Here is a 16,127-nt window from a genome sequence, read left to right on the forward strand (position 1 = left end):
GTCAATCAGATTATATGTATTTTCTCTGCATAAAACAGAAATATTTCTAGCACTTGGCTGAAATGAGGGATAAATCCTGTTAGTATGCTAAGATAGTAGATTTTAAAATATTGGATGCTTTTAAATAATATCTTAAATTTATTCTTTAATATTTTACATACTTATACAGTATATTTACATCCTATCCACCCAAACTCTTCACATCTTCTATTACAATTCACTTCTCATCCATATCCTCTCTTTTTAAAAAATTAAACCCTTGAGTTTAATTAGTACTGTCTGTATGTACTTGTATATGTAACTACCCTACCAAAGCATGGGGAACCTAGCATCAGCCATACTATGAAAGAAACTGCCATTGTCTCCTTCAGCAGCCATCATTTACCAATAACTTTTCAGCTAGGACGAAAACTTCATGAGTCCCTCTTCTACTACAGCTGCAATGAGAAGCTCAACATAAATGCTTCCTATAAGACTGAGAATAAAATAGACACTTATTCTCAGCAATTACAGAGGTATGTCCCTGTATTAACTACTGCCACACAAGTTTCTCTGATCATAGTTAAGCACTAATCTATTAATATAATGATAAATATTTAGAATTCTGTTAGACAACATATTAAGGAAGATATTGGCAAAATTGATTTTTGCATTGCATAGGGAACACTGCTTCAATTAGTCCCATGTAAGATTTGTCTTTTGGTACATTTGAAAAGTTATACTATGATCTCACTGCAGTTGTAACAGTATGTACAGCAACTAGTACAAAATAAAACCAGACAAAATCTTACCATGGAGGTAGGAGATACAGAATTCTACACTTAGTAAACAGCTATTGGCAATTGAAGGTTGCTGTAAGTGTGAATTCATTTTCTTTAAGGATAAGACAATTGAGAGGCTACCTAACTTTCAGTAGATAGTCCTAAACTCAGACACAAAGGGACAACACAAAGTAGAATCTGTGAGAAAGCAAAAAGTTGAATAACAACTTATAAAATTTGGAGGGAATAATTTTGATTCTAAATTTGACATTTTATTTAATTTACAACCACCATTTTAGCAAATTCAAATAATCATAATTCTGGCTTAAAAATGACCTGGGTTATTATACTTAACTACTCATGTATATTAAGTCTTTCTTATCATGATGATGTGAATCATTGACTCTTTCACATCACAATGGATAGAATAATCTAAATCATGTTGCAAAATTAGTCTCTTCTTTCTTAAAGTGTTTTTGTCAACTATTTTATCATAGAAACACAAAAATAAGTACTGTAAAATTTTGATACTTGGACTGGAGTCATTGTATGTTTGTGGAAAAGATGCAGCAAAGTTTGGAGATATGAAGTAGAGAACTCCTAGAATAATCAGCCTAAGTTAATGGATCATTTTATTTGAAATTCAGACTGTAATACAGATGGTAATGAGACAGTAAAGTCTGTGCTCTTTACCCTTTAAGTTCTAGTAATCACTCTCTGGGCAATTAACAATAAGCCATTTGTGTTATGTACTTGTGAATATTTTGGCAATGATATGATCCTATTCTGAAACTCTGAGTGAAGCTGAGTTTAAAAGTAACAATTGTTAAGTTTGCTATCAGAAAATTGGCAAAATTGTCGTATGCCAAATTTATACTTAGAGCTCAAAAAAAAGTTAGAGAGTAAATATTGACAAAGAAAATGACCAGATTCCAAGTGCTCATTCCAGAATTCCCAATTTCCTTGGCACATCTCCAAGGCTTTTGATGCCCTCTATTGGTCTTTATGATTATGTTCACACCTGTGTCATATATACATAGACAGACATCTATACATAAAAGAAAATAGAACCTGTAAATACATACATACATACATACACACATATATGTAATATATATTACATATATATATATATATATATATATATATAATATTTCAAGGAAAGAAAAGAGTGTGAATATAGTGGATATAGTAGATTGGATAAGGCTGTCATTGTTTTTATGCAGATACTATGCATTCTGCACTGGGGTAATAAGGTAGGTATGGGTGTGAATATTCCTATTAAAGGTACTAGTGTATAAATATGAAAAATAAGGTGGGACTATATAATACTCCATGGAGTGAAGAAACTTGCTATCAAGATTGATATGCTCCATTTGATCCTCTGAGCCCACATGGTAGAAAGAGAGTACCAATTCCTATATGTTGACTTTGGACTTCCACATGCTAACTGTGGTACATATAAGCAGACACACAAATCAAATGTAAATATATATATATATATATATATATATATATATATGTGTGTGTGTGTGTGTGTGTGTGTGTGTGTGTGTGTGTAATAAATGTTCAGAAATTAAACATGTTGTTTGGGACTTTTTTCTTAAAAGAAGGATAGCTTTTATGAAGACAGAATGTCTGTATTACCTATCTTGTAATAATTGCATGGCAAATATTTTCTCAGGTTAGTTAATACAGGAGTACTCAAAGGCAGCTATAGCAATGGATCAAGTACAAGCAGTTATGTACCTTGCTTACAATAGAAGTTTGCTTTGTTCACAGTATAGAGTTGGTTTGACTGGTGTGAAGAATTAAAAATGGAGAACATATAATCTTATGCTATAGTAATTGCTTTTCTTTTCCTGTGCCAAAAACCACAATCAAGGCAACTTTTAAAATTTTGAAAGAGCTGTAGGGTCAGAACAGTCTACTCAATGCTTATATTATGGTACTAAACAGGGAAGATTTACTATTTTCCTTGCTTGGTTTCAGTTTATTTTTAGTTAGGTCTTTAATTATGATAGTTTCACTTCTTCATATTGGAATGGGAATGTGTAATGCATTCCATCCATTATAGATAGAACTCTCTAACCTGTTTCTGAATTCCCATAAAGCAACTGTTGGGTTTCTAAATATAACAGACTCTGAGTCTTAAAAATATTAAGACTGTTGCAAGTAGATAGGGTATTTTGCAGTTAAAGATGTATTATGTATTATATAATAGTTATTTGTGGGAAACAGGGATGAATTGTTTCAGTCTGAAATGTCATTCATGTGTTCTTTTGTTTGAGCTTGATTTATAGCTTATGACACTTTATGTGCCGACTTGGAGTTTGGCTAACAGAGGTAAATGACTGATGAGATGTCTGCACAAGTTTTTTTTCTGTTAATTCTGTTTCTTCTTCTGGCCTGCACATGTTTTTTCCAGCCCTGGATACCATAGAAGAGTATCTGCTAGATATTACTTCTATCATTTTGTCCTTAGACTATACTTCTAACCTTACAGTTATAGATTGTACTCACTAAAGTCCTTAGGCAGAACATACTTCTCTCCTGAGCTCTTTCAGAAATATAGTCACAGAAATATATATTAAAAAATAAAACCCTACTTTCCTGCTTTCCACTCTTTAACAAAAATTGACCTCATAAATTTTATGACTTTCTATGAGAAACTTTAATACAAAAAAAAGCCTAAAATTTTTATTCCACTGCATTTTAGTTAAGAGCATATCAAAGAGGAAGAAAAGGAGTAAGAAGAGGAGAAGAAGAAGGAGAGGAGAAGCTAGGTGATGAAAGAGAGAAAGAGGGGGGAGACAGGGAGGCAGATATTCATGTATCGCCACCAGTCAAAGATAGTTGTTATATCTAGGTTGGTCAGTGGGTTACACCTCTGATTGGACAATTCCAAACTTATAAAGCCTATGATTAACATTATTTTTAAAAAATGTATAAATGCAAAAAGGAAAAGTGGGCATGGGATAGGGGTTTCCTAAGGGGGGTGGGGGGGAATGGGGATAGGGGATGCCATCTGAAGTGTAAATAAAATATCTAATAAAAAAAAGGAAAAAAAAAAGAGCATATCAAAATAACTCTATAAATATCTTTGTCCTGAATATTCTTTTTATTATGAGAAGATAAAGAATTGCAAGATAGTTTAAAAATATAAGGAACATTTAGCACCATAAAGAGTGAAGTTGAGCTGGGGAGAGTTGAGCCACAAGTGTTTTAGAAACCAATATTCACAGTGTCTTGGATCCCTAAGTGTGATACTATGAATAAGAAGAAAGAGTTGATTGCTCAATGATTAATCCTTAGGAACACAAGACCTGTCTCAGTGACATCACCACTCACACTGATAGGGTAGGGTAAGAAAGGGGAACAAAATACATGGGAGCAAATATGGAGACAAAGTATGGAGCAGAGACTGAAGGAAAGACCATCCAAAGACTGCCCTACCTGGGAATCCATCACATATACAGTCACTAAACCCAAACATTATTGTGGATGCCAAGAAATGCATGCTGACAGGAGCCTGATATAGCTATCCTGTGAGAGGTTCTGCTAGAGCTTGACAAATCCAGAGGCAGAGGCTAGCAGCCAACCATTGAACTGAGCTTGGGGCTCTCAATGGGGTCCCCAATGGAAGAGTTTAAAAAAGGACTGAAGGAGCTGAAGGGGTTTGCAACCCCATAGGAAGAACAATAATATTAATCAACCAGACACCCCAGGGCTCCCAGGGACTAAACCACAAATCAAGGAGTACAAATGGAGGGACGCATGGCTCCAGCTGCACATGTAAAAGAGGATGGCTTTATTAGGCATCAGTGGGAGGATAGGCCCTTGGACCTGTGAAGGATTGATGCCCCAGTGTAGGGGAATTCGAGATCTGAGAGGTGGGAATGGATTGGTTGGTGAGGGAACACCCTCATAGAAGCAGGGGAGGGGGAATGGAATAGGTGGTTTCCCGGGAGACAGAACCAGGAAAGGGGATAACATTTGAAATGTAAATAAAGAAAACATCCAATAAAAATTAGTTTAAAAAGATGTGTAACTCTGGACAGAGCAACTTATACCATAATGGCAACTTATTATTGCAGTGATGCAGAAAGAGAATATAGAAACGGAAAAATACAAAAGAAGAGTATATATTTATTTATATTTGAATACCCAGATTTGGATGAATTATTAAGGTAGAATATTTATATAATTATTAACAACCAGGCTATCTCACAATACACTCTACAACTTACTACAGTTAGAATCTGATTTTGAATAACTGCAGTAATTTTACTAATGTCTTTTCTTATTGCTAGTTGCTTTATCCCTTATAAGTTATTTTTTTAAATGCTTAAGAAAAATAATTCATGTATCTGGGTTGCTATGAATTTTAACATATATAAAGATACAGCTTGGGGAAATTATACAATATGTGTAAACTTTATCTTCTCATTAAATGGGATAAACAATATACAGTTTAAATTTTAATATGAGCACTATACCATTTATACACAAGTTTTGCTCTAAGGTTTAAATATTTTAGTCAGTTTTACAACTCAGCGTATGCTGGTTGTATTTTATCTATATGCTTTGTATATAAGCAACCACATATTCTAATCAAATACTTTTGTAGAAAACAATATTTCTACACTTATAAGAATATACATCTTCCTTTTGTACACACTGATTCCATTATCTTTTCATTTGTTTGTAGATAAAGCTTCCCAATATAATAGATATATTTGTGAAATATAAAAACACTATCAATTTTATTTTCTTTCATAATGTTGTTTTTATCTTTTGAAAATGTGCTTTTATCACAATATACACCTGGAAAGAAATCCATCAGTTTACATTTATGTAATTTTTTAAAAATTGGAAGCTAAACTGAGTTTATAAAGAGGTGGTTATAAATCAATACATTTTCAATTGTATTTGATTTCACAGAGAAATGAATGTATACTAGTTAACTGATAACAAAATTGGTTTATAAGACTTTCCTTATAAATAAATAAATAAATAAATAAATAAATAAATACTTTTGCTATTGAAACATCAATATTAGTCCAAAATTATAGCAAGTTCTAATTGTTAGCTTTATATAGTCAATTATAATGTGGGAAGAGAATATAACTGTAATAATATCTGGAACAGCTTGGCTTATGGATATGTCTATTGAGGAGCTGCTTTGATTATGTTAAATGATATGGGGAAACACATATACTAGAGGTGACGGCATTATCTAAAATAAACCCAATTAAAGAGCAGAAAGTCAAAGGAGCACTAACATACATTCCCTAATTACTTTGTCTGCTTTTGACTGAGGAAATTACCTGACTAGAAGTTTTAAATTTCTGCTTCCTTAACTTTCCCAGTAATGGACTTTTACCTGGAATTTTGAGCCAATTTATACTTTCTCCCTGAACTTCCTTTTTTTCAGGTTTATTTTATCACAGCAACAGAGAGTAAAACTAAGGCAAGGAAAAAGTAATTAATATAGATTGAAATCTGGCCAAATTTTTGTAGGAAAATGTATTCCAAATTAGTAGAATTCTGTTTTCTCTTTGGAGAGAGAAAGTTTTATGTTGTTTATGCACCAAAAATGAGAATGTTAAAAATCTTTATAATGCAATGGAATTACATCTCTATTGAACTTGACATAGGTAAAATATTGTTAAATGTAATTATTTAGAAAGGCTAAAATTTATCAACACGAATAAACCAGTTAACATTTAAAATATCTATGTAAAATAATTCCTTATATTTTAGAGTTGCCATCCTCTCAATTATCATATTATCTTAATTCCTCATGAAGATTTTTTTATGCCAAAGACACGTATGAGTGATTTTATGTAGATCAATTTTAATCCAGTAACATGGCTCTTCTGGAAAGGGATCTCATCAAAATACTTTCTAGTTCTGTGTGATCCAGCTGGGATGAGATACCTTTATTTGCTCTAGCTGGAATACACTCACACTCTTAGTATACACCATTAATGCCAAACAAGGTAGGTAAGTTTAGTTTGTAGAAAGAAATAGCCATATTTAAAAATAACATCTAAATGAGGGGGAGACAAAGCAATGGAGAAGAGAATGATTTGACAAAATGTGTCATGGATAGGATATGCCCAACTCCCAGAACAGCACAGAAAAGAATCTGCTTAAGAATAGTGCAGGAAGAGTCAATCGGAAGTAGTGATGCAGTGAAATGGAGTTCAGTTCCTTCGTAAGTTCCTGCAGTTCAGTGCACATCAACAGATGCAGTTGCAGCCAGAGAATAAGAAGGAGCCAGAAGACTAGAACAAATTGAGAGAGCTAATTTGAAACCAAGTAAAACAATTCAGTAAGAATCTGAAAGAAGTCAGATTGAATCAATTAGTTTGGAGATGAGTTTGAGCAAAAACAGCAGAGTTGAATCAGCCAGCCACAATTTAGAAAGAACTACAAAAGATGAACTTGAAAAATAAGCTACCAAGATGACAATTATACTAGGAGAGTAAAAGTTATTTTTACAATTTTAGGATTACCAGATTCTGCTCCTTTGACCAAAGATTTAATTTTGATGTATTTTGCTTTCTTTGAAGACTAAATAACAACCAATTTCATATATTCTCCAAAGGACATAACTGAGAGCATCACAGAAATGAAAGACTGCATATGACTCATAACAAAATAAAAAAATGCAAAACCCAAAAGGAGATAAAAGAGCTTGATGGAACTTGTAACCATGAAACAAATAAACATTTTAGGATGTTGGTGATTTGCATGGGGAAATTAATTATGGTTAGACAAATCCTTATGAAGTTTAGTTAATGGCACTGGATATCATGAAGAGAAAATTCCATTGGATAGGCTGCATCATTACTATAAAGGCAAAAGATTGTTCCGCGTTGAATTAAATGAAGCACAAAAAGCTATGCTCCCAAGTCAGTAGTTTTCTCCATCAAAATGTTTCTAAACAAGACAGTTTATAACAAAAATGTTCAACTGCAATTCATAGTAATGGTCAATAATAATTTTACTCATTCTAATGACATACAGGGAGTATCATTGAAATTTCTTATATAGAGCTATCAATTCAAAGTTTCTCAAGATAATGGTTGTGAAATGCCAAAGTGTTTTATAAAAAATTATTTTGTTTTTCTTTTTTTAATTATCAAATCATAATTTTTACTTTTTAACACAGGGGTTGTAAACACAAAAAATGCAGGATGTGGGGAAGGGGATGACACAGGAGCATCTGTGTTCAGGGAAAGTACAGATATCTTTCAGAAGAGGGTATCAGCTGTACATTATGAAAAGAATTAGAAATTTATACAAGATAACAATATATTAGGTAAAATAATAACATTCCTGAAATGAAAGTGTACATTTATCATTATTAATTGTTTAGAGTCTGTGATTAAGAGAAAAATTCCATTGAGAAGGAAGCAGTGCGTCTTGCATACAGGACTCAGGATTACTAGAGCTGGCTCCTTACTGAGGAAACCATCTTCACTGACTACTCCTTCTTGTCATACTTCTAGTAGTACTCATAGAGGTTATGTAAGCAGCCACAGGGAGAAACAAACAATAGCCCTACTCAGATGTGGTGCCTAGGAACTTCATAATGCTGAGCATTTAAAAAAATTGGTTTTTACAGTCCAGATTTTATCCCCCTCCAAGTTCATACTCTGACTGTTTGGGGTCTCCCTTTGAGCTGCATCCCAATTTAGGCCTGTGTCTTCAGGCCTTTCTCCAGGTTTGTCCCTGCAGTTCTTTAAGACAGGAACAATTCTGGGTTAAAATTTTTGATTGTGAAAGTACAATCCCATCCCTCCTCTTGATGCCCTGTCTTTCTTCTGGAAGTAGGCTCTACAAGTTCCCTCTCCTCACTCTAGGGCCTTTCATCTAGGGTCCCTCCCTATGTACCCTGAGAATTTCTTACCTCCTAGGTTTCTGTACATTTTAGAGGTTCTCCCTACCTCCTACCTCCTGAGGTTGCCTGTTTCTATTCTTTCTGCAGGCCTTCAGGGCCTCGGTCCTGTTCCTCTTCACCCCTGTAACTGATCATGTTCCCTTCTTTCCCTCCCTATTCCCTTTTCCACCCAGGACCCTCCATACCTTCCCACCTCTTGTGATTGCTTTCTTTTCTCTCCAAAGTGGAATTGAGGCATCCTCACTTGGGCCTTTCAGCTTCTCAACCTTTTGAGTTCTGTGGACTGTATCTTGGGTATTCTGTACATTTTTTGGCTAATATTCACTTAATGAGTACATACCATGCATGTCCTTTTGGATCTGAGCTACCTCACTCAGGATGATATTTTCAAGTTCCATCTAATTGCCTGAAAAACTCATGATGCCCTCACTCTTAATAGATGAAGAGGATTCCATTGTGTAAATGAACTACATTTTTTTAAAAAAAATTTTTCATTATTCTATTGTGGGACATCTGAGTCGTTTCCAGATTCTGGCTATCACAAATAAAGCAAATATGAGCATAGTGGAATATGTGCCCCTGTGGCATGGTGGGACATCTTTTGGGTATATGCTCAAGAGTGGTATAGCTATTTACAATAGAACTATGTAAAATTTTCTGAGGAACCTCCAGATTGATTTCCAGAGTGGTTGTATCAATTTGCAATCCCAACAGCAATGGAGGAGTGTTGTCCTTTCTCCATATCCTCCCCATCATGTGCTGCCACCTGAAGTTTTGATCTTAATCATTTTGATTGGTGTAAGGTAGAATCTCAGGATTGTTTTGATTTGCATTTATCTGATCGCAAAAGATGATGAACATTTTTTTAAATTACTTCTCAGCCATTAAAGATTCCTCTGTTTTGAATTCTCTGTTCAGTTCTATACCCTATTTTTTGATTGAATTGTTTTATTTCTTGGTGGAAAAGTTATGTATTAAAATAAGTTTGATAGTCCACAAAAATCAGAAGGAAACATCTTATCAATTTTAAAGGATATCTGAGAATAAGAAAATCTATTGCCCCCTTAACAGAGCAAATAACATTTTGACTTACATCTTTCTTTAATGAAGCAGTGTTGAAATTTATTAATAAAATGTTTTAATTTAGGTTTAAAAGTGATAGGGGAAAAGATAACATTCTTTTGGACCTGACATTCCATCCTTTGTTGATGACAATAGGTCATATCTTTCTTCTGTGTGTACTTTACTGATGAACAGGATTCATCATTATGGAACTTGCAGATAGAAAGAGAAAGAAAAAGAGAAGAAGAAAAGTGGAAAGGATAGAGATGCAAAAGCAAGTGTCATTTCCCATAACGCAGGTCCCTACTTTACCCAGTTTGCACTATATTGCCATTAATTACCATTAAATTACTAGTTTCAATGAACTTTCTCCCTGTATTTGTAAGAACTTTGTAAAAATTTATAATAAGCAAGAGGATGTCATAAAACATTATGAATAGTTGATTAAATGGAAAAGGTTCAATGAAGTTCAAAGCACAAGTGAAAAAGTGGAACCCATAAGTTAAATTCTAACCTATATAATACACAAAATATATTTTAATTGGTCAAAGGTATCCTTATATAAAATTGATGTGTAGTTAGTTCCAACATATTTTTAAGCCTTAGAAAAACAAATGAACAAAAAAACCTGTTTGCACTTACAGAGTTCTTTAAAGACCTCCAAACTCATTTGATGCTGTTTTTTAAAATGTTGCTATCAGACATGCTTGAAATAAGTTCGCAAAGTATATATATTGAGTTTGTCAAGGGATTCTTCTTTCCTTACCATTTCACTATAATTTTCATTTCATTCTTTCATTCTCTTTTATGCTGTTATTTAATTTTATATTGTTGGTTTTACAGATTTAAAAAAAACCTTGATGGAAAAAAATGTGAAATCGTAGAATAAGACTATATTTTCTCTTTTGAGGGCATTGGCATACAAAGTTAAGTGCAAGTGTCTTCACAGATTATGTTGCAATGGTCAACTGATTATAGATAAATGAAGATGATCCGTTTAATGCATTATGAACACTGAACTGAAAGAGCATCCCCATTATATAACAAGACTAAGTTATTTTAAGATAGCTACACTACTAAGGTGGAAGAAAAAAATAAAGAATGTAATATATGGTTGGTAAATGTAGCTTAGTAATACTGCCCACTGAGTATGATCAATGAATGAGCCATGATGTCTACAACTCAAAAGAAATTGAGTGCAGAATCTTTATTACTCTGTGCATTCATTATAGAAAAAGATGTACAGAGACTCACAAAATTTAACAACAATCTCATGACTTCAAGGAATGAAGCATTCTTAAAATAAGATACTTTAGAACATGTGGATTTAATATAGATGCATATAATTGGTATTTATTCTTAAAACATTTTGGTCAGCATTATTCTAATGCAAAAAAATGAAGGTCCAATTTTAACAGGAAAAACACTAGTTTATTTCTGAGAAATATTTGATTTACAGAGTCATGAAGACAGCATTTAATAGAACTTTCAACAATTGCATCAAAATGCCAGTTTCTTATACTCCATAAAACAATTTTGGTAATTTCAAAACCTTGCTGTAGGCAAATGAAATTTGAAATAAATATGTGACAATGTAACACTTGTTCTTTTAAAGTGAGTGACAGAATTTCTTTGACATTAGAAAGAAGAGAATTATAGAGTACTGCCTCCCAGTGATTTAAAAACACCCTCTTGACGCACTCTTTATTTTATCTTCTTTCTGCATATATCATTGTTTATTAGGTTTCACTTGCTCAGAAGTTGCCACTGAATGCTAATGTGTGAGTGTTTGTCCATTAGACTCACTGCTTTATGTGAACACCGATACTCGTTCATTAATTAGAGTTCTCAGTGAACTTATATTGCAGTTGGGATCCACAGCAGTAAATGTAAAGCTATATAAGAACAGAGAGACTACAACTCCTATTCTTTACATCTTTTTGTTTGTTTTGTTTTACTTTTATACTGCATTTGTTCTAATTCTTTATTTTAAAATTAAATTTGTTTCCAACAGAAATATAACTTCAATAATAATCTCTCCTGCATCCAGATATTGCTAAAGTAAGAAGTAGGAAGGTTAACAGCACCTCAAAATTAGTTTGATAAATGACTGACCCCACAGAAACAACATATTTGGATTTAATTTATTATGGAGTTTTCAAATCACACTTTCTGTTGGTGTGTTTATTCTGGACCTCTTAGAAAACAAATGTGTACCTTCAAGTATATTTATAAGTAACTATAAAAGTAATTTTAGAAAAATTGTGGAATGTAAAATCCTAAAACCCATAAAATAACCCCCCTCATTAAATCTGCTTCCTGTTGCCACAGGAAATAAACATAAGCCACTAGATAATTTGACAGAGCACTCCCTCCATAAACGCTTGAACTGAATTTTTAACTTGGAATAGCATTCAAAGAAGAGTACATTTCTTATTTTTATTTTTTATTTCATCTATGTGTAATACTCTGTAAGAGGAAAAAATATTGAAGTTACAAAAGGATGAAATATTAGGTTTACAGGAAAGAAAAGGAACCAGAAAGGAAGACAATGAGGAAAGAAGATGGGAAAGGAAGAAGGAGAAAAAAGAGGAAGGAAGGGAGGAAGAGAGCACAAAAAGAGCCTTCTTCCATTTTTTAAAAAATTTATTTTGAACTTAGTCACTTTATATTCCACTTACTACGGGCTTCTGATCACCCCTTCCACATTCCTTCCCCATCCTCCCTCCCCTTCTCCTCTGAGTAGATAGAGGTCCCTAGGATCCCTTCCACACTTCCCTACACCCTCTCACACACACTTCTAGTCTGCCAGGCAGGGCACTTCCTGTCCCACTGATGCCAGACAAGATGTCCTAGACTAAAAAACATATCCTACATACAGTCAACAGCTTTTCGGATAGCCCCAATTCCAGTTGTTTGGGACCCACATGAAGACCAAAGTGTGCATCTGCTATATAAGTGTGTGATTGGGGCCTAGGTCCAGGCCTGGTATGTTTTTGGTTGGTAGTTCAGTCTCTGAGAGCCCCAAGAGTTCATATTACTTGATTCTGTTGGTCTTTCAATGGAGTTCCTATCCCCTTAGGGGTTCCAATCCTCTTCCTAGATTTCCATAAAAGTCCCCAAACTTCATCACTGGCTGTGAGTATCTGAATCTGTCTGAATCAGCTCCTGGGTGGAGCCTCTCATAGGACAGCCAGGTTAGGCTCCTGTGTGCAAGTATAACAAAGTATCATTAATAGTGTTTGGGACTGGTGCTTATTCCTGTAATGGGTGTCAACATTGCCCAGTTTTTGGTTGGTCATTCCGTCAGTCCCTGCTCCATCCTCAATCCCTGAATTTTTTGTAGAAAGGCTTAGTTTTGAGTTGAAAGCTTTATGGGTGGGTTGATGTACCTACCCCTCAACCAAATAATGGATACAGAAAATGATGTACATTTACACAATGGAATACTACTCAGCTATTAACAATGAGGGCATCCCACTTTCTCTTCTATGAGATTCAGTGTGTCTGGTGTTATGATGAGGACCTTAATCTACTTGGACTTGAGTTTTGTGCAGGGAGAAAAATATGGATTTATTTTTATTCTTCTGGATGTAGAATCAGTTTAGACCAGGACCATTTGTTGCAGATGTTTTCTTTTTTCCATTTTATGGTTTTGGCCTCTTTATAAAAAAATCAAGTATCTATAGATGTATGAGTTTATTTCTCGGTTTTGGTTCAATTCTATTGATCAACCTGTCTGTTTTTGTACTAATACAATGCATCTTTTATCACCATTGCTCAGTAGTGCAGCTTGATGTCAGGGATGGTGATCCTTCTCTAAAGGTCCTTTCTTTTGCCAATTTAAATAGTTTTATTATTCCATGTTACTTGTTTTAGGTCTCTGTGGAACAATGCTACACCATCTACTTGGACTGACTTAATCCACCTCTTTAAAGGTGGGGTCTGAAGAAGCACCACCAGATGGAGGAGCTACTCCATCAGGGAAGCCACCAAGCATTCCTCCAGGCACTCTGATACAGCTTTGTAATGAGAGGATTGCTGACTTTCTCCAGTTCTTTCTGCTGATGCTCAAACTCTGACTACTCTGCAGTCTGGTTCTTATCCAGCCAGCTGACAATTTCATTGCACTTGTCAAGAATCTTGTTTGTCCTCATCATTGATCTTGTCTGGAAGTTTCTCATCTTCCACAGTTGCTTTCATGTTGAAGGTATAGGACTCCAGTGAATTCTTGGAGTAAACCTGATCTCTCTGTCTCACATCTTCAGCTTTGTACTTCTCAGCTTCTTAGACTATGCGGCCCTTGTCATTGGTGATGGTGATCGTGTTCTCTTTTTCTGTGCTCTTATCTACAGCAGAAACATAGAGGATGCCATTGGCATCAATGTCAAAAGTAACCTCAATCTGAAGAATTCCATGGGGTGCTGGAAGTATGACTGTGAGCTCAAATTTTCCAAGAAGGTTGTCCTTGGTCATGCCCCTTTCATCTTCATACACCTAAATGAGTACACCTGGCTGGTTGTAGGAGTAGGTGGTAAAAGTCTGTGTCTGCTTGGTGGGAATGGTAATATTGCATTTGATGAGGACAGTCATGACTCCACCAGCAGTTTCAATACCAAGGGAAAGAGGAGTGACACCCAAGAGCAGCTAATTCTGAACATTCTCAAACTTGTCTCTAGATAGAATGTTTGCCTGGACAGCTGCACCATAGGCAACAGCTTCACCACGGTTAATGCTCTTATTCAGTTCTATTCCATTGAAGAAGTTTTGCAGAAGCTTCTGAATCTTGGGGATTCTGGTAGAACCACCCATCAAGACAATATCATGGATTTGTGACTTGTCTAGTTTGGCATCTCGAAGGGCCTTCTCTTTCCAGTGTGCCATGAAACAGGTCAGCATTCAATTCCTCAAATTGAGCCCAGAGAGAAACAATCTCAATACTGGCCTGGATGCTGGAGAAAAAGGTGCATTTGGTCCTCTTACAGGCAGTGCGGAGACAACAGGCAACTCTTGTTCTCACTGATGTTCTTCTTGTGTTTCGCTGAAACTCAGCAATGAAATAGTTGACCATTTGGTTGTCAAAGTCTTTTCCACTCAGGTGGGTGTCTCCAGCTGTTAATTTGACTTTAAAAATTCCATCCTTAATAGTGAGAATTGACACATCAAACATGCCACCTCTCAAGTCAAAAATCAGCACATTCCTTTCAGCTCTCACTTTCTTATCTAAGTCATAAGCAATTGCAGCAGCAGTTCATTCATTGATAATTTGAAGTACACTGAGGCCAGCAATAGTTTTAACATCTTTTGTTGTCTGGTGCAGAGAATCATTGAAGTAAGGTGGCACTATGACCACAGAATTGGTAACAGTCTTTCCAAGGTACACTTCTGAAAGTTTCTTCATCTTTCTCAGAACCATTAAGGGCACTTCCTCTGGATAGAAACTTTTTGTCTCCCCTTTGTATTAGATTTGACTTAGGGTCTGCCTGAATCATTCACAACCATGAATGGCCAGTGCTTCCTCAAATCAGACTGAACAACAAACAGCATCATAAAACCTATGTTTGATCAGATGTTTGGCATCAAAAACTGTGTAGGTGGGGTTCATTGCAACCTGATACTTGCAATGATTAATTGATTCCCCATTAATCATTCTGTGTCAGTGAAAGCAACATAGCTCGGAGTGTATGATTACCCTGATCATTGGCAATGATTTCCACTTTTCCATGATGGAAGATTCCTACACAGGAGGAGGTGTGCCAAGATCAATGCCAACTGCAGGTCCCTTACACATGGTTGCTTGAGTGTAGGCCTGGCTGAGCTGATGACAAGACCACACAAATGCCCAACAACTGCCTCTAGGTTCAATGAGACTCTAAAAGTCTTTTCTTGCTCAACATCATTTTGGCCATCCTGGGTTTATTATTTTACCATATGAAGTTGAGAATGGCTCATTCAACATCTATAAGAAACTGTTTCTGAATTTGATGGGGATTGCATTGAATCTGTAGATTGATTTTGATAAGATGGTCAATTTTACTATGTTAGTCCTACTTATCCATGAGCATGGGAGAACTTTCACCTTCTGATATCTTCTTCAGCTTATTTCTTCTGGGATTTGAAGTTCTTGTCATACAGATCTTTCACTTGTTTCATTGAAGTCACACTAAGGTAGTTTATATTATTTGTGGCTATTATAAAGGGTGTTGTTTCCCTGATTTATTTCTCAGCCAATTTTTTATTTGTGTAAAGGAGGGCTACTAATTTCTTTACATTATTTTTTTCCAGAACCATCCTACTCAAGAATACCCACCAGAGGCCAGCCACACCATGTCCATCAAGGTTAACCACCCTCCCAATACCTACTACAACAAGGACATCCAGGGATCACA

The 16,127-nt window shown here is 35.1% G+C and overlaps 1 pseudogene; it reads right to left on the reverse strand.

The window, feature by feature from the left end:
• Positions 1-13,657: 13,657 nt before the first annotated feature.
• LOC117705416 (heat shock cognate 71 kDa protein pseudogene) lies at positions 13,658-15,529 on the reverse strand (annotated as a pseudogene).
• Positions 15,530-16,127: the final 598 nt, after the last annotated feature.

The sequence above is a fragment of the Arvicanthis niloticus genome, chromosome 3 (genome assembly GCF_011762505.2).
Source record: "Arvicanthis niloticus isolate mArvNil1 chromosome 3, mArvNil1.pat.X, whole genome shotgun sequence".
NCBI lineage: Eukaryota > Metazoa > Chordata > Mammalia > Rodentia > Muridae > Arvicanthis > Arvicanthis niloticus.